The sequence below is a fragment of the Protopterus annectens genome, chromosome 9.part0, assembly GCF_019279795.1.
Source record: "Protopterus annectens isolate FY-2018-M chromosome 9.part0, PAN1.0, whole genome shotgun sequence".
Taxonomy (NCBI): Eukaryota; Metazoa; Chordata; order Ceratodontiformes; family Protopteridae; genus Protopterus; species Protopterus annectens.
Window position 1 is genome coordinate 777,344,394 of NC_056743.1, and position 26,815 is coordinate 777,371,208.

Below are 26,815 nucleotides of genomic sequence, written 5' to 3' on the forward strand. Positions count from 1 at the left end.
GTCCATGTCTTCCCCCAGGCTAGACCAAACAAGTCACGACTAATAGTACTCACTTAAACAAACACCATTGTCCTCAACCACTAATAGCTTAGTGACACAAAGCTATAACACCAATTATGCTCTACCATCTTACCCCTTTTTGCACCAGTTTTAGTAAATACTTCTACAAATCTCATATTAAACTACTGTTTTTATCCATATCCAACAAACATACTGTACTCTGTGCCAAAATATCCTGTACCTTTCAAATATGACTATTGTAATGTAACTAACTTTGTAACTATCTGCAAATATTACTATTGTAATGTAACTAACTTTGTAACTGTCTCCATGAATACTGTCTTATATCATACTAATGTTAACTAAGGTTCTATCTTACTGGTAATGTTAACCAAGAGAATGTAAAGTAATTATTTGTGGAGCTTTTCTCTCCGGGCCTCCACTGAAAACAGACCTGTGTCCAGTCGGACTATCCCGGTAAACAAATGTAAAATAAAATAAAAATAAAATAAAATTTGCAGAACATTAATAATGTGTTAGTATATGGTGACAGAAAGTGGTGAGGTATAATAAGTTCCATTTTCAATGGAGAATTAGGTAAAATTCATTAAGTAAGCAATTTACAATTTATGTGTATTAATAAATTAACGAAGAGGTGAATGGCTAAATTAATGATTATTTTTGGAATGCACAAACTTTAGTATACCATGTAAGTGCTTCCAAAACTAAATTAGACTTCATTGTTAAGCATTTTAAAGCAATGACAGTAACGCAGCTACATTATAAAAATATCATATGCAAGTAATTTGTAGATGTAAATTAGGCAATATTAAATTAGGTATTAAGTTTCAGAACCATTTTTACAATAGTAAAATAAGCAGCTTAATGGTATGTATTATATGTGCTGTATTATTTGCAATTTAGTTATTTTAGTTTGTTAAATAAAGACATTTGCTATTGTATAGAGAAATTTGTTTTGCGCTTTGTAAGAAACATGAGTGAGTACATAACTAGATAAATATTTTGTACTGATGATATGCAATTTAATGGGCTATATATTTTTTTAGAATGTAATGCAGTGTGCCATGTTCATAAATAGGAAATAATTGTGAAGTTGTTATTCTTAAATGTCAGGTGCTAGTAATACTGCAATTACAGTGACCAAATAAGACATGGCATACAGGTAGTAATTGTTTTCTAAACTGCTGTTACATTTTGTAAAGGTATATGTATCAAACATGTAATTGTATTTGTGACATATTAAAAAGGGGAAGTCAACGTGAAAAGCGATGAGAAAAAACATATGCTTTTGAATACTTTGTTTATGTTTCATTTTGTGGTGGTCCTATCCTGTTTTTTCCTGATATTCAGCTTTCTTTCTCTGGAGTTGGACCTTTGGATGGTAGCGGAACCTCTATACATAATATATGCTTTTGAATAGTGAATTGTCATAATGAAAGTGTCCAAATGTGGTTTTAAGATGTTCTTATCTTGGAAATCAATAGCCATTATCACTAGTCACAATGCTTGTCAGTTACCAAAGAAGTGGCAGATATTAAAGATAGGATACAGCATGGGGTATCAGTAATCAAGAAAGGACCAGTTGGGGTTATGGTAGATGCATGCTATCTGCATATAGGTTGAGGTTACATGGGGGGGAGATGGTAATGGTGAGGCCAAGTTAAAGGCCTTGCAGTACTCATGTTTTTTCTCATGCAAATGCTCTAATGTAACTCTATGCAGAAATGCAACACACTTGAAACAAACAATGGGCTTTGAGTAATCACTTTGTAAAAGAAAAATGAAATAACAGAGATATCCTAATAAATGGCACTACTGCCCAGTAATTTCTTCAACTACAGTTTGTAAAAGAACTTATTTTTGGTCGGAAGATGTAGGTAAAACATAACCAGTAGGTATGCATATGCTCTGTGAAAAGAAACTTCTAAAACAAAAGTATCAATGTTCACATGTTTCCTCCTAAGTTGCTATATTGTTAAAGCATTCAACACTATAGCATCACTGAAATACGAGATAGATTTCAACTAAACAATAAACTCTTTCTATAAAAATAAATAACAAACAAAAAACATGCTGACAAAATTTCAACGATATCAACTGCACATTGAAGTAGTACTTATCTCTTTCAGAATATATAAGTAGTACTTATCTCTTTTAGAATATATAAGTAGTGCTTATCTCTTTCAGAATATATAAGTAGTACTTATCTCTTTCAGAATATATAAGTAGTGCTTATCTCTTTCAGAATATATAAGTAGTACTTATCTCTTTCAGAATATATAAGTAGCACTTATCTCTTTCAGAATATATATCTGAGGTTACATTTACTATTGTATTACCTGGCTACACTACACTACATTGAAAACATGTGGGGTAGTATTCATAGACATTACACAAACTCATGAAGGCTATATGTTTTATCAGTAAATAAGCACAGCAGAGCTGCAATTCCCAGAGGTCACTGATTGGTAATTTGAGATTACCTCAAATGAGCATAAGCAAATGAAGATATAATGAGATGCAAGTGAGAAATGATGCAAAATGGTAAAGATGATGTCTCACAGCTACTTGCTATACAAAGTCAATCTTCAATGCTTTTCCACACCATCTGGAGATTCAACATAAAAGCCAAAATTATGGCTATTATATCTGCTTTGCAATTCATACTGGTGCAGTCAGATGCTGCTAGCCTTGCTAGTCTAAGTGTGAACTGCTCGTCTTGTTCTAGCTAAACCAATTGCATGCAGTGGCAGTCAACAGCCAAGGTGGTGGAGATATAGGCAGAGGATAAGTTAATAGAATTTTGACAATCAGAAGATACTCAATATGTTCAGAGAGGACAGAGAAATTGCAAAGGTTTTATTGAGTATGTATGGCACTCACAGGACACCTGCTGAAGGCTTGGACTTCCTAAACCTGTGAATAAAAAGATATATCAGCCCTCCCAATACTGGTCACGGATGCATTCCAAAGGTGGACTTGAGACATGGTCAGAATTCCTCTGCCTCAATGATGCTATAGCATTTCCTGGCACATGAGGAACAGAACATCTATATCCCTGGGTCAGTTTAGAACTAAGCCAGGACTATGCTTGCATTTTATGGAGTGGCATGTTTACCGAGAGGTACTCAGTGCAATAGGTTGTACTCATATTCCAGTCAGGGTCCTAACTAGTCCACATGGACTGCATCAATCATTTAGTGTGTGTGAGATATATGAGAGTGCATCACCAATGTCTATGTCCAGCATCCTGGCAGTGCACACTATTTCCATATCTGCTGCACTAGCTCACTTAGTATTTATCTTGTTTGTAAGTCTAAAAATATATATATTTTATTTTATTTAAGTGGTAATTCATGGTAAAATGTATAGATGAACACTAAAGCACATTTCCTTGTTTTTGCCCTTTCTCTCTGTTTTTTCTTTGTTTTGTCCCCTTCTCTGTTTTTTTTTTTTTAATCCACCACATAAATGAAATATGAATGTATTCCTTTGCAAAAAAAAATGTAAGTTTGGTTAGGTGATATCATACCCCAGAAAGATTAGTTCTTAGCCTATGAACTACAACCCTGATCATTCTTTCTTCATTCTGGTACTGGCACTTTGAATGATAGGTTCATAGGTTCATAGGTTCATACTAGGCTATCTGCCCTAGGGCATTTATAAGCCTAGCCAGAGTGTGTATGGCTTTCGCCACCCATTTTAAATTAATTTTGCTGTGCCCTTTTTCGAGGTTAGTATACTGTGCCTCTGTCTAACAGTGACACAGAAGTCATACCCGGGGTAAACCTACGATCTCCCATCCACTCATCAAGATTCCTCTTGAAGAGAGTCAATGAGGGACTCTGCCTAACCTGGACTGGGATTTTATTCCAGAGTGAAGGGAGCCTCTGGATTATGAATCTGTCCCTCCAGCATGTCCTATTTATTTCAGTGCTGAGGTTTAAGTCCCTTGAGCGCGTAGCTCGATGGGATTTGGATTTTCTGAGGTGCAGCATGTCCATTAATTCCGGGTTGGACATGGCTTTCTACGTCAGGCACAGATCGCCTCTGAGCAGGCGGTATGCCACTGAGTAGAGATGGAGTTTCTTTAACCGGGCAGCATACGGCATCTGTTTGAGCCCCTTGATCCTCTTGGTGAGGTACTTTTGAGGTCTTTCCAGTTGCTGCAGGTGTCTGGTAAGGTACATCCCAAAAGGGGCATTGTACTCAATTAAGGGCCTGATGAGGGATGAGTAAAGAGGCACGATGACCTCCCCTGATCTAGATGTGAATCCCTTCATGATTAGGTGGGCTATATAAAATGTTTTTCTAACCACTTTGGCCACGTGGTTGTCAAATGAGAGATTGCTATCAACTTGGGTCCCCAGGTCCCTAATTACTTCTTCTGTACTTAATGGAGTACCACCTATGTGGTAATTTGTGGGCACTTTGTTTTTGCCAAAGGGGATGACTATACACTTTTTGGCGTTTAGCTTGAGGCCATGGCTCTGGCACCAGTTGTCTGTTTCTATGAGGCCCTTTTGGAGGATGCTTGTGTCGGCTGGAGAGTCTATTATGGCGCCCAGTTTGCAGTCATCTGTGAACTTGGTCAGCCACAGTCCTTCCATGTTGGCCTGTACCTCCGAAAAATATATACCAAACAAGAGAGGTCCCAAGACTGAGCCTTGTGGGACACCACTTGTAACTGGTTTGGAGTCTGACAAGGCTCCAGCTATTCTAACCATGTGGGTTCTGTCCTTGAGCCAGTTTGCAACCCATCTAGTGACATAGGGGTTTATATTTAAGCTGGTGAGCTTATCTATAATGCCCGAGTGGGGTATTGTATCGAAGGCTTTTGCGAGGTCCAGGTAGGCTGTGTGGACCACCTTCCCCTTGTCAATGGCCTTGGTGACTGTTTCAAAGAAATCGACCAGGTTTAAGAGGCAGGATCTGCCCTTAACAAAGCCGAACTGGGTAGGATCCAGTGTCTGTAGGTCTCCAATATCTTTATTTATAAGGTCCATGATGATCCTTTCCATAGCTTTGTAGACCAAGCTAGTAAGACTTATGGGGTGATAGTTTCCAGGATCCATTGAGGCACCACCTTTGTGGAGAGGGACCACTGTTGCTGTATGCCACTCTTTGGGTACATATCCTGTAGTAAGGCTGAGATTGAACAGTAGTTTTAGGTTTGGGTTTAGCTCTTCTTGGAGTTGATGTAGGACGCAGCCCGGGTCACCGTCTGGTCCCATTGATGCTGTGTTTCTTGCTTTGGAGAGGGCAGCTCTTACCTGAGCATCTGAGATGTCAGGGGGGCAGCACTCTGCTGGGATAGATATTAGCCCTTTTGGTGGGGGGGGAGAAGTTTGCGCTGAACCTGTCAGCTAGGATGTTGGCAATGTCTGTGAGTTCGGTGTATTTTTTGTCATTTTGGACTAATTCTGAGCATATCTGGGAATTCCCACCCAGGTTCCTAACATAACTAAAGAAAGCCTTGTGATTATCCTTAGTGTCCTGTGCAATTTTTCTCTCGAAGCTGGCCTTAAACGATTTTATGAGTGCCCGTAGTTTTTTGCTAATACTGATCACAGATGCCTTCCCTTTTTGGGATTTTGCTCTGTCATGTAGTAGCTTCCTCCTTCTATTGTATAGTTTGTTTATGGCTGGGGTCCACTAGACAGGACATCTGCCTTTGGAGGATTGGGTCTTGGTTTTATTTGGGATTGCATGATCCATGCATTCCTGAAGGTGTTCATAGAATGCGTTTATAAAGGATTTTGTGGTCTGGGCAGATTATCCACAGGCCCGGGGGCTTTGAAGGATTCCACCTCGGTTTTGAGGAGTGTGAAATTTGCTTTAGAGAAGTTTTTCACTGTGGTTTTCTGGGCATGGGGTGGGGTCAGGATGTGAATATCCAGTGAGATTAGTTTATGGTCTGATCTTACCAGTGAGGGATACACTTCTGGTCTGGAGCATAGAGTCCCCATGTTGGTGATGATCAGGTCCAGTATGTTTTCCCCTCTTGTGGGAGTGGTAACAAGTTGTTCCATAGCATTTGAGTTTATAAATTCTAGGAACCTTTGGGCTAGAGTGTTGGAGCTAGAGTAATGCTCCCAGTCTATGGTTGGGTAGTTGAAGTCACCCAATATAATGGTGTTTGGAAAGACCTTCATATTTTCCAGTGTTCTCAGGAAGGCCGAGTTGGGTTCCTGGGTTTGGGAGGGTGGTCTGTAGCAGGCTATAAACTGGAAGGCAGTTTTACCCACTGTTAGTTGCACACGGATAGTCTCTGATGCTTTGTGCTGTGCCACCTACCTGGAGGTGTGGGTATCTTTGACTGAAATTGATACTCCCCCTCCTTTTGTGGTTCGGTCCAAGTTTTGGGGCCAAAAAGCATGGTATGAGGTATAACCTGGTAGTGCTGGGGTGCTCTCGAGAGCCTTGAACCAGGTTTCTGTTACTGCACAGATATCGATGTTCTCCATGCTAAGGAGAGTTTCAAGTGTGTGCATCTTGAGGTTTAGACTTCTGGCATTGAGTAGCATTACTATTATTTTTTTATCCCTTGTGATATCTATGGAGGTGGGTTTGTCTTTTGAGCCTTGCCTAAAAAAGGCATTATGGGGGTAGCAAGAGCCTTTGCCAATATCCGAAAGCCCAGGGGTGACAGGTGCAAGCCGTCCCTAGCGAAGCACTGTGGCTTGTCAAGCATGTCATCCCAGGCTGACAGACATTGGATCCCCTTTGAATGACACCAATAATTAAGCCAATTGTTGAAATTGATAATCTTGTCTTCATACTGTGGCATTATTCTTGGTGAGGGTAAGATGCTACTCAAGGTCAGGGTCATACCAGCCTGGGCTACATGCTCAGAGAGCTCTTCTATGTCTCTTTTCATGTAATTCAGGGAGGTACATCTCAGGTCATTCACACCAGCATGGACAATGACTGAGTCATATTTGTACTTGCCTTGGAGTGACCTGAGTGCTTGTGTTATGTGGCGGATCCTAGTGTCTGATAGGCAGCTCACCGCGACCTTCTCCTTGTTCAGCCTGGTGAGCGGGACGTCAGTGTGCCTGATGATAGAGTCACCTATTACAAGTGTATCAGGTGTGTTGTTTAGCCTTAAGGGCTGTGACTGTTCGGCACACTGGCTTTGTGAGCTATGTGTTGCACGTGTTTTGTTTTGGGGCAGCGGTTGCTTGGGTGTCTGCTTTGGAGGTCTCTGCTGCTTAGGCAGATTTTTATTTAGAGCCTCCAAGTATGTTTTTGTGTGTTTATGTGTTTGGTTTGCTGTCGTGGTAGGTCTATGTGAGACTGGAATTGTAGTGAGTGTGGTTTCCTTCTCCTCCTGACTGGTTACGCCAGTACTGAGTTGAGAGAGCTTAGCCTCCAGTTTGGCTATATGGTTGCATCTCTCACATGTGTTGGAATTTGTTGGGAGGAGAAGAGGGTTGTCTGTGTACATTAGGCAGTTGTAACATTGCCTCAAGATTCCCAGGTTCACCAGCTGGACCGGAGAGGAGATTGACAACTGACCTTTGGACATGCTAGAATAGTATTGGGAATTCCTTTATAATTGAAAAAAAGGGCCAATGGGGAACAAGTTACTCAAGGGGAGTTTGTGAGGGTGTAGTGCTTTTAATTTTTTAGTGCTGACTTATATAATTGCTTTATTGAGCAAGTGCTAGGCTTTAGCGTAGGAATAGGGTGTTTATTATGAGAACTAGAAAACCAAAGAAACCGTGTTGGGTAAAACCTTGGTGCAGAAATAAATCCAAATGAAAGGTAAAAAGTAAAAAATGCACCAAGATAACACACAGCAAACGTTTAATCACAGCAAAGTACAAAGTGGTAAGCGCTTTCACAACCAAAGTTGCTTCATCAGACACCACAGTAAAAATGCACAGGTTTAAATAGAGATTCTAAAATGCCAATTAATCAATAAAAATCACACAATGATTAAGTAGCAGTGAAAAACAATTAAGCCTCATGCTCAAACTAAAAAAAGCATTGCTTAAAAACATTGCTTAAAAACATTGTACAAGAAGGAATCATATACTATACATGAGAAAGCACTTAAAAAACTTATAAAATCATAATAAAACATGGAAAAATACTAGGCAGGAAAAAGTTAAATAGAATACTTGGAAACTAATAGTTAAATACATTAGACTCATTTTGAAAGAACTTAGCTAATCTTAATGCTTGAGATGTCTAGCCTTTAAAAAAAGGACCAAGGAAGTAGTAGCATTCAAACCAGGATACTTTTCAGCATTAAGTTTCAAAATCCACTTCTGTTCATGTCCCACTGTGATATTCTCAATGTCACCACCTCTGGGGTTTCTAGGAATATGTTGTAGAACAAAGAACTTAAAGGAATGAGAACGGCCATTGGACATAACATGATTGGCTAGAGCATTTGATGGTTTATTATTACTAATATCTCTTAGGTGGTCTAGAATACGATTATGAGAACTAGATCAGTTCCAATACTCAAACCCAAATAAGCGGCGCTGCTCGATGCCGCGCTATGCACAAAATCACGCAGTGCCACGCTACAGCGGGTTTTATACAGGCGGACTTGAAAGAGCTAGAAATTGGCCCAAAACAGCCAACAGACTACCAGATTCCTGCGTTGGGAACACTCCTCCAGGGACAGATAGGCTGCTCCAAGCTCCCCACTGCCACTGGTGAACAAAGAAGCCTCCCTCTATCCAAGAAAGGAAAGGGCAACACAGGAACTTTCCAAAAGTCCAGAATACAGCAAAGCCTGTATTTGGACTACTCTAGGTCAGGAAAGATGGGAAACAAGGATAACTTTTTTTTTTTTCATTTTTGCAACAAACAGCAGGAAATTGCAATAAATATGTAACACAGGCTAGCGCACTTGAGTGTGTAGCCTCAACAAGTAAATGCAACAAACAGGACAAACTTTAAAAGTGCAGGTGCAAAAACAACTTTAGACAGTTGAAAACAGTTCAAGAAGCAGAAATATTTGTAGTTTAGCTAGATCAGACAGTCGCACAGGTCGTAGCAGGAAAAAAACACTTTTATCAGGTTAGCAGTCGCTCTTTTAGCCTCTCTGCTGCTAGACAGCATCTCTGAAGGCATGAGGCTGTTCTGAGCTGTTCACATAAGAACACCAAAATAGTGAACTACCCTCTGAGTGACTCATACAACAATATGATCCAAGCATGCATAGGGGCTAATGAGTGGAGACAAGAGAGAGAGAGAGAGACATCTGGGAGGAATTTGGTCAGTACCTGTAATTTCTGACAGTGGTCACCTGCTCTAGCAGTTACAAAGACCTACAGAAGAGTAGACCCAACCAGATGGGTGAGTTTGTTAACCAGATAGCAGTGAGAAGGTCAGAGTTCTATAGTAAGTTTTTTTTTAATTGTTTTTGGCATATTAAACATAGGTTTAAAAAATAAACTACAAGTCATTGGCATAATTCAAGGTATTTGCTAAAAGAAATGTGTGTAACTGCAAATATGTATCAATAATGGTACTATAATAACGCAAAAAGAAGCAAATACATATCTGTACACAGAGCTGCATCTGTATACAAATATATTGAATGCATGTGTGATAAGATAATTGTCTGCAATGTGTAAAAAATATTTTGTAAATATATATGTATCTGTAAAGTATAAATATACATCTGCATGAGTGCACTTAGAAATATTTTTTTAATTTATATAAAAGTATGTATTTATACACGCATACAATATTTGCATTGCCACATAATTTAATTTACACTATTGCATTACCTTAGTATTAAAGTATATGCACACTGTTTTTATAAAGAAAAGATTGTGTCTGCATAGGCCAGTAGGCATATTTATTGGTATAGCAATTTTATAAAGCAGTCATTTCTTCCACAAGATTAACTACATACCAGATGGCTACACTTAATCAGACACTACACTATAGTCAGTGGCAGTTGCACTGTCAAGGGAATGACCAGAACTTAGTTTAGTGAGAAATGACCAGTTGTAATACTACTACCACTATATAAATTTTTAAACCAACCCCATATATGCTAACGGTTAGCAGGCAGAAAACTATCAAAATGCCCATTATTGTCCTGAAGCATATGTACTGCATCCATTTGTGATGCTATTATGTTTTTAATGAAAGTCAGATTGAAAAGAACTGAAAACTGTATTAAATTGTTACATTTTTCTGTGTGTGGATAGCTTCTGCCTGAACAGCATTCACAGATTGTTACATCAAAGTGCAATTTAGGTATGCAAAAGGAATAGAACCTAAATTGAAAGTGTATGGAAAGACTGCAGACATCATCATTCCCCCAAACAGACAAGTTGTGCACACAAACAAAAGTGTAACAATTTGAAGAAAGATGCAGTGCTACTATTTATACCTAGTATTATTGGTAATATTGGCAAACATATACTAAACATATGCAACAGTAAACAAAATAATTTGCAAAGTATTAGTAATATCAGAAATGTTAAAAAAAGGTTTATTCTAGCAGATGAGGAAATAGCATAAGAAATCCCAGCAGATTAGAATAACAACCCAACTGATTAAAGCTGCTATTAGGCATGAATAAAGTAGTAAATGCAGTATTCCATTTTAACTGGTTTTATTACTGTATATAAATGCAAATATTTATAAAGGATGGTAACTGAAGGCCTACATTGCTTTCAGTAGGTAACCGCAACCAAACCTAAAAGATATGTTAATGTATAAATGCAGTATGCTGTCTAACTGATTTTATCAGATATATAAATACAAGTATTTATAAAGGGTGGTTTCAGTTCAATATTGCAAACAAATGCATATCAGCACAAATGTGACATGTGACTATTATTTATATTAGTACAGTAGACTGTAAAATATAAACCCCAGCAAGACTTGGTAGTAACACACTGATTCTTCCCAAGTTTAGATAAGCACTTCCCATATCATTGTTCCCACTTATGCATATGCATAAGCACTTTCCTTATATGTTGTTTTACTTCAATGAAGATTTATAAAAATGTAATTGTTTTAAAGTAAGAAATTGAATGCTGTGTAACATTATGGGTGAATTTAGTCTTTGTCTCTCCAATTTTTCTCTCTTTTTCTTATTTTATTCATGTATTCCTTTGCGGTGGTGGTGCTGCGGTAGCGTTGTCGCCTCACAGTTAGATGTTGCACGTTCGATTCTGAGTTAGAGCATCTTCTGTGTGTTGACATACATGAATGGGTGCTCCTTTGTTGAAGGTTGTGTGTTAGGCCCGGCAAGCCAGGACATAAAAATCTACTGCCGATCATTAGTGGACCGGAGTTCCACTGTGGCAACCGCTAACCGGGAAAAAGCCGAAAGACAGATGATGATTCCTTTGTCATCCTTTAATTTCTCTCTCTCTCTCCCATTTAGGTTAATTTTTTACAGATCCAAATTCACTAGGAGCAACCCAGATGCTTACCTTCCAGGTTAGGGAATGTTCACCCTCTGCTAATCCAGGGACATCCTCACAGGGTCAGTGCAGTGGCACCAGTCCTGTGGGTACCCTGAAATGTGGAAGCCTGGCAAGCATCACTGAATGTTGGCATCAGGACTTGGTTAAGGATGCGATGGAGCACGTTGGGGACAGAAAACTTCAGCCTATGGATGATTCTCTTCAGTGTGTGGAAGACATACTGCCTCAGTTTTCACTAACCACCATGACACCACAGGCCCCTGCCCCCTTAACATCAGGGTCTTTCATTGTATCACCATCCATCAGAGGAAACATTTGAGGCCTTGTGGACAGGGGACTCTTACTGGATACCAGTCCTCATCACTCCATCCAACTTTATCTTCATACTACAGTCCCTTACATACGTCCAACCCACACTACCCAGTAGTAAAAACAATATTTGAAAAATATGGGAGATCTAGCCTCTACCAAAAAATATAGTACCCTTCCTGTCCTAACTCCTCCAGCACAAACTTATTGATGTGTTCCTGCTGTCTCTTTCCTTTTCCAGACTTTATCTTCCCCTTCCACACACTAATGAAAGCATCAGAGTGTCTGCCTAAAGATATTCCCACAGAAAACACAATGAACCTCTTTTATGAATAGTAATATACACTTGTACAGTGTGTCACTTGCTTTAAGTCTTTCAAGCAGGACTGGGCATACCGCCATTCATCCACAATATCAGAATAAGTACAAAGTCTACAGCTTTCTTGCAGTCCTTCACAAATACTTACCACTTACCTTCAGGTACTTTATATTTTTGCTATAAGTAGGTATGATTTTAAAAATACCTTTGAATTTTCTTAGCCAGTGCAAATAAGTTGCACTAGCTTTATTTGCATATACATACAGAGGCACTCCGCCAATAAGTGCTATGCAGCTATGAAACCTGGACTATAAATACAATCAATGTTGTGCCTCAGCATACATGCATGTAAGCCAAACTAATAAGAGAAAGAAGGAATTCTTGTGATTGTGTGTGTGATTTTTTTATTACTGTGTTCAGTACTGTACTGTCCTTGATCAGTGCTAAAAATGTATTGCATTGTCTTAATGAATCATTTCTGCTGGCAAAATACTATCTGATCACTTCTCTACTAAGAAGCATCTAAAACTGAATACTTCCAAGTATTTTTTAATCTTGTGAAACTTTTAGAAAATAAAAAAGAATTCATTAACGTATAATAATTTTTTAACATATTTTCTATGAAATCTATAATTGTATGGTTTAAAACACAAATATAAATTGTTAAATTAGGATATAAAGGGACAACTGCAGATATAAAAAAATATGTGTATGTTTATGCAGATAGACATGCACAGACACGCATGTACATACCCCCCCACAGACACAGACACACACACACACACACACACACACACACACACACACACACACACACACACACACACATACACAGGCACATAAACACACTGCATTGTATACAACAGGTAATAAAGATCTATAACTGTATATTGAGCAGAATGCATGAATGGCATATTAATAAACATTACACTTCTAATACAGAATACTGATTGAGATGCTTTAAGCTTAAATCGGAACATGATGTTTTTGTTTAGGAATTATTTACAGAAATAAAAAATGATTTTCAAAGTAATGTATAAAATGTGATACCTGTAAGTTTGATTTGAGATTGCTTTCAGATGTGCAAACTTACATATACACACTATATTTTTCCTTAAAACAACCAATTACATCCAAAATATCGACCAAAAACAGACTAAACATACCTAATATAAAGAGAAGAAATAAACCAAAATAAGTAACCCATTGTGGTATATGCAACTGTCATGAAAAGATTTCAGTCTTATCCATTTAAACACATTCAAAACAATATATCCAACATAGGTTAACAAAAATCCTGGCCCATTTTCTCAACTAACAGTGCTAAGTACAGACTTTTTTTTGTTAAATTGGCTTATACACAATGGCATTTGACCATTATTTAAAAATACTATGGGTAATTTCTTTTAAACAGTGTGTGATAATGAACAATTTCAGAGGCACAAGTAACAATACAAACGTTAACTTTTTGTTTATTAGGCAAAGATTTCAACTTAAACCAGATTACTTGTTGCCAAGGTTTAGCGTTTGAAAGTAATACATTGCAAAAATGCTGTACATGTGTAATGCATGAACCCCACAAGACCTACAAGTATTTCTTGAGGAGGTTATACCAAGAAAGGTATCAGTGCAGTTTAGTGTGTGTCATTAACATTAACTATAAAAACCATCAGTGGTCCCAAAATATCAATGAATGAACATTGAAATTCACGTCTACGTTTTAGGTTCATCTGCTAACGCATGTTCCTTGAGTACTAAAACTAGTGTTGTTTCCTGATTGAAACGAATTATTCAGTCTGTATGAACCACGGAAAGCTGTCTTTCACCTACATACTGTCCTGTGACTGTGAAGTCCCCACCCCCCATAGCTTAAACCCATTAGACTGGCATGCATGTTTTCATCAACAATCCACGAATATGCTCTTTTTAGGTGACATGCTGATAATATACCATTTGCTATAGAACTGTAAGAGACTCGATGTGGCAGGCCCATGCATGGCATAAGGCTGCGCAGGTAAAGGTGAGGGCATCCAGTCCAGCAATATGGACCATGAAATTCAGGTTAGTGTTTCCTGTTTTATAAAAGATGCAGAGTATAACTTTCATGCAGTGCAGGTATATGGTGTACTATCACTGTACATCAGACATTTCTTTTTACCTTGAAACATTTATTTTTTTTTTATCTCAGAATAGGTACTCATACTATTCATATCATAATGGCTGGTGATTTTAATTATGTTTTATCAGACAAATATTCCACTGCAGTTAGAAAGCTGATGATCACATCTTCAGCCAAATACTTCACAAATTTTGTAAATCTAATGAATTTACAAGATGTATATGAGCTAGAGAAAACAAACTCACTTCAATTTCCCATTATTCATAGAGACATGTAACACAAACAAATATTGATAAAATTGTTGTCATAAAAAATGTTATCACATATCAGAGAAGTTTCAATAGTTTTATGCCCATTATCAGACTGTAATGCTATACTCTATTATTATTTAAAAAACTGACAATTTAATACACCCACAGGAGATTACCAGCTTACATTGTTGAAATAAAAGGATTCAAGGACTGGTATGCCAACGAGATCAAAAATGTCCTAGAAATAAACATGAATGGTGAAGTATCTGACACTGCCTGTGGGATTCAGTAAAGACTTACTTAAATGGCAGAGTTAAAAGGCTGGTATAGTTGTAAAGAAGAGAATGGAACAAAGAAATGAATACACTACCAAAACCAAATGACATTATCAGTCAAGTCTGAACTTAAATACAAAACATGTTGACATCCTAAATCAAAGTTTCAATAAACCAGGAAATGCTTAAACTTCAGCCATTTTTAGTAAACCCTTTAAGCCTGGATAAACTTGCTCTTAGATCAAAGAAAAGGCATAAACTAAATCATATGAAATAAATTATAACACACATAAAAAATAAAAGAAAGAAGAACAGATATTAAAGGTATTCTTCAGGGTGTTAATATATATTATGTAAATATAAATAATACAAATAACCTAGATAATGATGATATAGTTGAAAGGGAAAATATAAATAATAAAACAAGTGAACAAATAAAAAAAATAGACCATTCACTTTAACAGAAATAAATGATCAAATAAAAAAGTTAAAAAATAATAAGGTGCCAGGCTTAGATGGTCTTATAACTATATAAAATACTACCAGATGATGCAGTTAAAATATTAGATAAGAGAAATAAAAACAGCTGCTTAAGTCCCCTCCATCATGGAAACAGTCCCTTATAACACCTATTTTAACTCAAGATAAGGATTCTACAAATGAGGTTTGGTAACAAACCAATTTATCCAGGGACATATTCAGGTGGGGGTTGAGACTGAAATAGTAAGGGATTTTAGGAGGGTAAGTGAAGAAGCTAGTTTGGGGGGAGGAAAGGGTTAAATAGAAAAGTAGTATGATTGGGAGGAAGTGAGGCAAGTGTAGGGAGGGGCTTAAGTTTTGAAAGTGTGTAACTTTTTGGCATAAATGTGCTATGGCAGGTTCTACATCCAAGATGACCTGTGAATGTGCTTGTGTGTTCAGGTAGGCCTTGGAATGGATGGCTATGTAAGAGGTGAGTAACACTTGCTAGCAAGTGTTTAGGATTTCTTGTCTGTGTCTGAGTTTTTTTTTGTTTTTTTTTATGTGTTGCTGCAATACCAGTTGGGGGCAGGATTGTGTGTTCTGGATGAGTAAAGCTGGCATTTATCTGAGGGAATTCCATGTGGAGAGGTTTGGGCTGTTGGGGAGGGGGTTGTGTTGTTCTGTTAGGTCCTGGTAGTGAAGCTTTTGAAGTGCAGGAGACTTGGAATAGTTAATAAGCTAATTAGAGATCAAGTCTATATGAAATCAGGGTTTTATACGTCTTCAAAAAAATGAAATATGTCCATCCCCTCCTTGTTAATGTGCGTGATGGTGGGGATGGGGGTTGCACAAATGTCATGAGCATAGCACTGATGTTGCAGGATGCACCATATCCCATACATAGCATTACTTCTAGAATTAGGGATTAAAAAAATAATAAATAAACAAAAGCAATACTCTGGGAGTGTTAATGCTATAAATTTGAGGAGTAGGTGGAATAAGAGAAAGATATGTGAATTGGCACACATTTTCTGAAGTAGGAATTTTCCATTGGTTGCGAGTTTACCCACGAAGGATAGTGGCAGTTGCTCATACTTTGTGCATCGTTAATGTCTGTTATGGTGGGCAGGTTTAATTATTGACTTGTGAGGCACAAGTCCTATATATTGCATTAGCATGCCTCTTGGCTATCTCTCAAAGGAATGGGAACACCAACATGTATTCAACAGTACCTATAAAAAGAACCTCAAACTGTATGTACGTTTCCTTGATGATGTTTTTATTTTATGGGAAGGAGAAAATGAGGATATAGAGAAGTTTGTTATATACCTTAACAACAGATGTTCCTATTTTAAGTTGACTCATATTTATGATTTGGAAAGTTTAGCTAACTTAGATTGTTACGTTTCACACACTGATAGAGGGTTTAAATCCAACATCCACTGTAAACCCACCTTTAGTAATTCTTACTTGGAATTTATTAGCCATCATCCCTATTCACAAAAAAAGCATACTTAAAGGACAATGTATTAGGGCAGCAAGAATGACATCTGACTATACAAAAGTGGTTAAAGAATTAAGTATGGTGGGTAGTATGTTTTTGGAAAGGGGGTACCCCCAGAAACTTATTAGAGAAACCATTGACTATACTTTGTCTGAACAGGAACATTGTACAAACCCTTATTGGGAATGGATTTTACCCCTGTACATGAAAATACATCTGAAAATAATTTTATTAAAGCTATGATATTGAAATATTGCCCTTATTCTCCTATGGTAAAAGGTGTGAAAACAAAGAACGGGAATATATTAAGGAGTGACACCAAACTTTATAAATTCCTCGGAAATAGCCCAACATTTGTATATAAAACAGGTAGGAATATTAAGGCTAACTTAGAGGACAGTAAGAATAAAGGGAAGTATGCAGGAGACAAGGGGACCAAGAAGTGTGGATGTTGTAATCAGTGTAAAACATATATCTCAAAGGAGAAATTCTTCTTCTTCTTTCGGCTGCTCCCATTAGGGGTTGCCACAGCAGATCAAATGTTTCCATTTCTTCCTGTCCTCTGCATCTTGCTCTGTCACACCAACCAACTGCATGTCCTCTCTCACCACATCCATAAACCTTATCTTAGGCTTCCCTCTTTTCCTGTTACCTGGCAGCTTCATCCTTAGCATCTTTTTCCCAATATAATCTGCATCCCTCCTCAGCACATGTCCAAACCAATGTAATCTTGCCTCTCTGGCTTTGTCTCCAAACCTTCCAACCTGGGCTGACCCTCTAATATACTTATTCCTAATCCTGTCCATCCTCGTCAAACCCAGTGCAAATCTTAACATCTTCAACTCTGCCACATCAAGCTCTGACTCCTGCCTTTTTGTCAATGCCCATATAACATAGCTGGTCTCACTACTCTCTTGTAGATATTCCCAAAAGGGAAGTACAAAGAAGAAATACAGCTAGAAAATATGAATCAGATTAAGGTCATCTTTCAGTATGGGAACTGTAATACAAAGGGTGTAGTTTATTTGGCCATGTGCTCCACCTTTCTGGCATTTTATGTCGGGAAAACAGACAGGTTCCTAAAAAACAGAATTTACGAGGACTACTATGAAATTAGGAAAAAAACAACATGAATGTTTTGTACAGGCACATGGAAAGTAACAACACTTGTAATGCATTCTGATTTGCCATTTTGGAAAGGGTACACATTAACCCGAGAGGTGGCAATTGTAAGTTATTATTAGAAGAAAAAGAAGTTTTTTGGCAGTTAAAATTAAATGCTTGCACCCCCCCCCCCCAGGACTTAATGATTTTACTGCACTAAAGCCAATATTAGAGGATAGGATATAAAGTGTTTCTTTCAAAAGTGGTTTCTTATAATTCATTTTCATGTTTATTTTATATATATATTTTTTGTAATATTCCACTTTAAGTATTTTATGTTTTTTGAAAGGGAAGCTTTCATTGCTGTAAATTGTTTTTTTACCTTTGATTTTATTCTTTGCACAGGAAGTGTTTTTAGAGAAGTATGATGTCATTTCCTGGTTCTAGAAACCATAAAAGGAAGTTGGCCATCTTGTTTTAATTGAATCTGAAGAAGTCTTGTTAAACAAGATGAAAGAGCTAATTCTAAATTTTAAGTGAGAATTAAACTGCTTTTTTATTTTAAAAGAAGTCTTTATTGTCTTTTATATAATTCAGCCAGATTTGCAGAGTGATGTTGTGATGAGCTGCCTATATCTGCATTTTAACTACTATTCTGCTTTGGCGGCCATGGTGGTGCAGCGGTTAGCATTGCTGCCTCACAGCAAGAGGTTCTCTGGTTCGATTCTCGGCTGGGGTGCCTTCTGTGTGGAGTCTGCATGTCCTCCCTGTGGTTGTGTGGGTTTCCTCTGGGTGATCCAGCTTCCTCCCACATCCCAAAGACATGCTGTAGGTGGATTGGAGACACTAAATTGGCCCTAGGTGTGAGTGTGTGCATGTGTGTGCCTTCTGTGGAAGGTTGGGCGCCCGGCTGGCAACTCGACACTGTAAAAACTCCACTGCCAATCATGAGCGGACAGGTGATCCGCTGTGGTGACCCCTAACCGGGAAAAAGCCAAAAGAAGAAGAAGCACTACTATTCTGCTTTGGTTTTTGTTACCTCTCAATTGTACTGATTTCATTTTAAAAAATGTCCAGAAGTTTCCTTAATAATTTTGGCCCATTTTCATAAATCTTGGCTTTCTGTCAGACTGGGAATGACTGCTTTGTTTTGGCCGATCAGCTGCATGGCATGCCATTCAATTTTCCTGGATTGTCACAGACATCCCTGATCTAGATTTGAAAACTTTGGCTCTGGTCCTCTGTGACTGTTGGAGAGGGGTGGCAAACTGTATATAGTAATTGACAACAGTGGTCGGGCTTGTGGAATTGTTTCACATCGGAGGGTGCAAGCAGGTTGAAGCTGTCTTAATTTTTCAGGGTCGCAAGTTGATAGCATAGATATTGAGGGTGTCCCTGCATTTATAATAGCAAAACTACAAATCAGCAACTAAACCAATGAGAGATTTGAAGTCCATATGTTAGAAGCAGTGCTTTTGCTTTCCTCGCAGTTTGAGCGAATGTTCTGGCGGTGTGTTGCTGAGGTATTTCACTCTTGTTGCAAGCATTTGCAGTTCCTTGCACAGTTTCATTTCAAATGAGATACTGATGCAGTGATGTGTCCTATGGAGGACAGAATGCAAATACCAAAGGCTGGAAGTCATATGTATGTGTGTGCCTGGGTGCCGGTGTATGTGGGGATGTGTGTAAGATTCGTATCTTTTAACCTCTTAACACAAATAATCTGGACAAAGTCATAGATAATGGGGGACAACAGCCTATAATGGGGGACAACAGCCTATAATAGGGTCAGTTTTAAATATTGCACTTCCAGTCTGAGGATTTGATGGAATAATAGGTCTTGCCTTACAATGTATTTTCAGAAGGGTATGAAGTTTGAAACTCAAATGTCCACCATTACTGCACAACATCAATCTTTAATGATTTTCATTGTATGGTGAGTACATTAGCAGGTATAACAAGCAGCTTGCATTCTTGCTAGCTGTCACATCAGTTAGCAGCTGCTGTTCTTTTAAGTGCAAATTATTTTGGTGGTAGCATATTTATTTTGGGTCAAGGTTGGTTGCTGTTAGCCAAAGTGTAGGCTTGGTTTGGGGTATTTTGTGGGTTCCAAGGCATCCATGGGTAAGAGTTGCAGTGTACTTTTATAGTGATCTTGGTGGGATTTATGCTTATCTAGGCATTTTGAAAGCTCTGATTTTAAAAACTGTGTGTGCGTGTTTTTTATGTATATAAAATGTGGGTGTTTGCAGGCTTGCATAACCTAATGTGTGATATAATTACTCTGCTCCTCGTGGTCAATTCATCAGATGGCATGGCTGATGATATGAGGCATCCAGTGGGGGGAAAGCAAACAAATCAAAACTCACGGTGGTTGCTCTGGTTTACTTTACACCACTGTTAAGAGGCAACCTGTTAACTTTAATCTTTCAGGTAAGCTGTTGCTCACTTGAGACACTTGCATGGAAGGACATTGAAAGAAGGTTGGGGGAGGGGTGCTTCATCCCACCAGTCTAAGGTAGCCAGTAGAAAGGTGATGAGCACTATTTTATCAAGAAGAACATATACACACACATTTTATGTACTCTTCATGTGTCTCTTTGTTCTCTGACAGGTATGGGATCACAGTTCAAGTGAATGGATCTTGCAGCCCCATTCCCTTTGTTGCTTCCCCACCTCCATTTTGATAGGCTGGTTAGCCTGGCTGCTTTGTAGCTTTACTTGGCTGGGTGGCTAACATGGGTAGTATTCTTGGTCAGGAGGCAGTTCACTGGTGCTATCATATTGAGGCATTGCCACGTATTTTAAGAGTTGCATGCAGATGAGAACATGGTCCCTGGTAATGACTGTTCTGCTAAGGTGCATAGTGCGATTATCAGTCACAGGGCATTTTCTTCTAATTGTGACCTACTATGTAACTGAGATGGCATTGTATCATTTGTTAAGGGGCTATGTAGTAGGTGCCCTTCTTGCCATTTGTTTCACATTATGGGGCTGTGGTGTTCAGCTGAAATCTGTTATCAAGGACAGGGATTCGGTTAAGGTCAGGGTGTTTGGTAATAAGGTTACATATCTTCTCGGCTTAGGCTTTCAGTGTGAATTAACTAGGGCATGAGGAAGGGAATAGGGAAAAGGGTAATGCAGTTACTGATACAGGGGGTAAAGGTGGAGTAGATAGGTTTAAGGCAGAGGGGTTGTGTTTTGGAGGTTTATTTGATAACTGGTATAGAGGATTAAGGCTAGGAGTTATTAATCAGCTGTTCTTGCAGTCCAGTTGCATCCTTAATTGTTATGATTCCTTTTGGCACAGCTATGTACTGCTTTAGCCCAGTAGTAATAGGGCATTGGATGTGGCAAGGGAAGGTAGATGTATTGAGGCCTTTCAGGGGGTTGGCAGGTTGTCTGCAAATGTTTTAGTATTTCAGAGGATTTGCATTTGTCTTTTCTTTGCAGATAGTGGTATTACAATAGGTGTTTCAGCTGAGGGAGTGCTACACTATGAGGTCAGAGATGGCATCAGAGCAGAGTTCATCTCAACTGGTGGTCCACAGGAAGTGTTCTTGTCAGGTGATGGATGTTGCTGCACAGGTGTGTTTTTTTTTTTTTCTTGAGCTGCACAGAGTGAGGTCCATGGGTGTGGAAGCACAGAGTAAGCATCAGTTGGTGACCTGAATACTGTGGTGGATGCTGCAGGGAGGATGTTTTAGTGACTGGAGCAAGTCACGATGAGGTCACAGGTAATCTTACTTTATTTGGTGCCCATTAATGCACATCAGAGTTGGTGCAGTTTGGGGTAGTCATGGGGGCAATTGAGGAGGATGTATGTTGGGGAAGGGTAAAGCAGGACTGGGATTGTTTAAGGGGAATCTGGGCTTCCCATGGGGGCTGGAGCTACAACAATCATAGGAAGTTATGAGGCTGCTGGCTCTAGGGCACCTACAAGCTAGCCAAGTTTAACCCTTATTTTTATGTGTAGTACCTATTGCTCTTGTTCAAGGGGATATCTGTTTGACACGAAGTGGGAGTTTGTTCCAAAGGTGTGGTATCTTCTGGGAGACAACTCTGTTTTTCAAGCAGGTTCTACTAATGTCACATATCAGGTATAGAGCTTTAGGGCAAGTAACACATGTACCATTTGTCTTGGGCTTTGGGCTGATAGGAGGTGGTTTGGTATATGTATGACTTGAGTAGGTAGGGTTTGATGGAGCATTGTTGGTATGTGGGTGTTTTGGAGGACATGGGAGGAACAGGGTGCTTTGTTGGCTATGCATAAGTTAGAAGGCCTAAACAAGACATTGTTTTGAGATCCTTTGCAGATGTAGGCCATGTTATAATTCTTTACCAGATGCAAAGGTAACACATGGAAAGAAACATGTTGAGGGGTAGTCAAGGACAAGTACTGTATTAAGAATATTTTCCTGAATTTGCACATCAGTCATCTTACTCAGGTCATTCTTGAGTGAGGATTATTAAGTTGGGCATTGTTTTACAATTGTGCTGCCTTTTTAGAACATTTGGGTGGGGTGGCCTCTTGGCTGATGGATAGGGTTGTTAATGGGGATTTGTATTTGTTACAACTGTGGCAGAAGGTGTTGGGTTGGGGGCATAATTTGTGGGGGGTCAGTTGGTGACTTGTTGGGTGGAAGAAAGGAAGGATGATTGTGGGTTGTTGAATATTTGGAGTTTCAATTTAATATGGTTCAGGAGATTTAACGGGAGTTGTTGGGGATTAGGGTTAATTTTCATTTGTTTAATATGGCAATGGTATGGGTTGTATTCATGTTATTAGATGATGGTTTCAGGTGGCATTAGGATTAAAGGCTTGCTGTAGGTATCTGGGGTACATTTTTATAAGGACAGTTTATGGTAGGGCATTGTCAGATAGTTTGCATTTGTGTTGCAGCTGCTTGTGGGAAGGAGTTTGGTGGGAGTTTTGGTTGTTTATCAGGCATGGGAACAAGGTAAGATATTTCAGTTGGTTGAGGAGGATTTAGCTGTGACTAGTATAGCTGCGCAGGTGGCAAGGCTAAGTAAACTTTCTAAATCTGGGTGGTGGTTCATTGATTGGAAGGGTTGGGGTAGGTATGATAGTGTGAAGATTGACAGACATTGGCCATTGACAAGATAGGTGGTGTTGCGAGGGTTGATGTTGGTAAATGGAGGTTTGTTGGGTTACATTTCACATGACATTTATTTTATGGATGTATTGAAGTCATTCAGAGGATGGTTTGTTCATCAAATGTTATGATAGCCATTTAATATTTTCTTGCTTATAATGGCTAGTGAGATTGCAGAATTGCTATTAAATGGATTTTGGAAAGGAAAATCTCATTTTAGACATTATATATAGATGGGGTGGTTAAATAGGGTTGCAGTTATGCATGATGGTATGCAACTGCACTTGCGCGGTTTCGTGTGTCATTGGGTTTTGTGTTCTAGTGGTAGATTTGGCAGGATTTGACCTGGGAATAATTACAAAGCTACTATTTGTGGTTAGCATAAGTGAAAATGTACTTAATATACAGTGGTTATAGAAGGTTACTCTTATTATCTTAGCAGTGCAGAGGGATCATTGGTTTGATTTCAGCCATTTAGGCAACTGGCTACTTTGGCTATTTATATGATAGTACTTTGGGAGGTGATGACATGGAGCTAGTTGGTAAGAGAGGAGTGAGTACAACAAATGATGACTTAATGCCTTTAATGAGCAGTTGGTTTGTTGGAAGTTTACGATTTGGGAATAATTCTGGAGTTACAGTTGAAAGGATAAGAGAGGACTGGTGGTTTAAAGAGGTTATATCAAGGTCTAGGTATTGGCTATGGGTAATACCGTGGCTGTTTGGCTTTGGGAAGGGCTCATCAGTTTAAGTTCCACTATTTAGACAACTGGTTGCTTTGGTAATATGTATGTTAGGGCACTGGGAGACTAACAGGGATCCATTTTGGTTCAGAGGTTATGGCGTACACCAAATGATGTTGGTTCAACCTCTGTGTATGGATAGGTTTGTTTTGAATGGTTTGTTGGAAGTTTCAGAATGAAGGAGGGGGAACAGCCTGGTCAGGCTGGTAGGCAGAGAAGAGGGCCAGTCTTGTCCCTCTTCTCTTCCCTTTCTGGTGTTGGAGTTTCATTTCAATGAGTTGGGAAATGCAAGTGAGCAGTTGGACACTGCTTGATAAGTAAAAGTAAGTGTGTGGAGGTAAAGATGTTGCTTACTTGGTCAGGGTGAGTGAGATCCTGCTGCCTTAAGTTAACTGTTATATGGGTGTTTATACTGTGATTAATAAATTAAAATATTAGTTGGTCAATGTCTAAAGTCTATACAATTTTAGTAAAGGTCATCAAATGTTATTTGGTATGATGTGTGTTTATTTAAGGGGGCTGGAACAAATGAGGTTTGGTAACAAACCACTTTGTCCAGAGACATCTTCAGGTAGGGGTTGAGACTGAAATAATAAGTGTTTTTTAGGAAGATAAGTGCAGAAGCTAGTTGGGTGGGAGGACAGGGATAAATAGGAAAGTAGGATGATTGGGAGAAAGTGAGGCAAGTGTTGGGAGGTCGTAATAAGTTTTGTGAGAATGTAACTGGATAAGGAATAACATTTTGGCATGGACCTGCTACCCACCCTCCCTACCTTTGTGGAGCATTGAGGATTGTGTGGTATATTTTTTGGGAGGTGGAGAAGATGGCCAGTCTTGTCCCTCTTCTGTTGCCCCTCTGGTGTTGAAGGTTCATTTCAATGAGTTGGGAAATGCAAGTGAGTTTTTTTTATCCTGCTTGACAAGTATAAGTAATCAAGCAGAAATGAGGATGCTACTTCTTTGGTTGGATGGTTATTTCAATGAGTTGGGAAATTCAACTGAGTGGTTGGACACTGCTAGATAAGTAAAAGTAAGCAAGCAGAGGTAAAGATGCTGCTTACTTGGTCAGGATGAATGGGGTCGTGCTGCTATAAGGTAACTGTTGTATGGATATTTACGCTGTGATTAATAAATGAAAATATTAGTTGGTCAATAAAGTTATGTTTATGGAATTTTAATAAAGCTTGTCAAATGTCATTTGGTGTGACATGCCTTTATTAAAGTAGACTGGTACAAAGTGTTCATCATACAGACCCATTTCATGGTACCTCATTCTTGAAATAACTCAGATATAAACAGTTTCTACAATAATTCATCCCTTCCTTCTCTCTCTGTCTTTCTCTCTCTCTCTCTCTCTTTTTCTCTCCAGTAGGGTGCAAGGGAGTTAGAGAGTTCACTGGAAATGCTCCTTAAGCATACACACAGCAAGCTCATCCAAAAGGCAATCTGAGTCGACTCAATCCACCCACCTATTATTTTGGACAAACTTTGTACCACCTCTGCCCTTGTGCTTTTAGTTCACTGGAAACACCCCTAAAGCATACACACAGGAGGATCACCTGAAAGGCAGTCTGAGTCCACTCAAAGCACACATCATTTATTTTGGACATACTTTTGTACCACCTCTGCCCTTGTATTTTGTTGGGGAAATCCAGCCTTTTCTGAATATCTTTTAGCCCACACAGTGTCTAGTCTGAGGACAAGTGCTTCAGTGTCTTAGTTCATAAGCAATAGCCTTGTTTCTATAAACCCTCCTCCACATAGATCTTGCTGGTCAGATTTTACTCTCAACTTCCTAAAAGATGCTGATATTTACTCTTACTGCTCTTACTCAAATTATTTCTCTCTCTCATATTTTCTTAACTTCTAGACTTACCACTCCCATTATATGTATCCTCCTGTCTTTTTTCAGTGAAACTGCAATCCTTTCAAGGAAGTCATTCTTGGTCTCTTTTCCTTTCTTATTTCTCCTTGCCTGTGACAGTTATTAAACCACTTTAGCTCTGAACTAGTATTTGTGCACAGTCAACACTGACTTAGTGCGCTCAACTGTCTCTTTAGTGTGTTGTTATTTTTCTGCTGAAGTGCCCCTGTAAACAAATAGCTATGTTTGTAACAGTGAAGTCTGCAATTTGAAAACAGGTCTGTGGTCTATACCTTTTCATGTAAATTATAAATATTATGTCAGTCTAAAACAAAGAACTTTGTCCACTGTAATAGCTCCATTTTCTTAGACCACAGCAGTCCCATTGCTACTTTCTCCTTCAACTGTGCTCCACTAACTGTTTTTAGCAGTCCACTGTTTCCCTTTCTTAAGGCTATTTCTCCTCTTGTCCCAGATACTTGTGTAACCACTTTAAGTTCAGAGCCAGTATTTTTCCACAGCTGCAGTCCTGTATTACATTTTCTCATTGCTTTCCTGATCTTTTGGGGTAGGGGTAGCCTTTGGACTTTGCTTTTTGAAATACATAGAAACTTCCTTGCTATTACAAAGTTGTTAAAATAGTAAAATTAATTTTTTTACTGTAATATATCACCAAAAGTCAGATAAAGATGATACTGGACTAACTCTCTTACTAAAACTGTGTTCTAAAGCAACAAACTTGAGACTTTTATCTATTGAGAAAAAGGCCCTTTAAATTGCATTGTTCCTTTTACTTCTTTCTCTCAGATCATCTGTGGCTGTTTCATTGACTGTTTTTGTCTCTCTGCCAAGTTTCAACCCAATTCTTTCTCCCTTACTAATGCTTGGGCTCACTCTGCTCCCCTACCCTACCCCCAATTCCCATCCACTCCCTCTTACTCTACATTTATACTTCCATAGCAGCACCCACATATTCCTCAAACCAAAACTATCAGTTTCCTCCAGAAGAAAAACATTTACTAGAAATACTCCCAATAATAACAGCCACTTTAGTTTACCACACAAGACTCTCAAACTGTCCTACTCCTTGCACCCTGTAACTATCACATTGCATCGCTACAGCCTCCTAACATTTCCTAATCCTAATTTACAGCAAAGAAAAAACCCAAGTTAAAGAAGATGCTCCCAACTCAAATTATTTTACTATTCCTCCTCAGTCTATTAGCTTTCATCACCGATTATCAAATTCACTACCTTCAAATACTTAGGACTGCAACCAAGCCTTTCAAAGAATATCAACATCTACC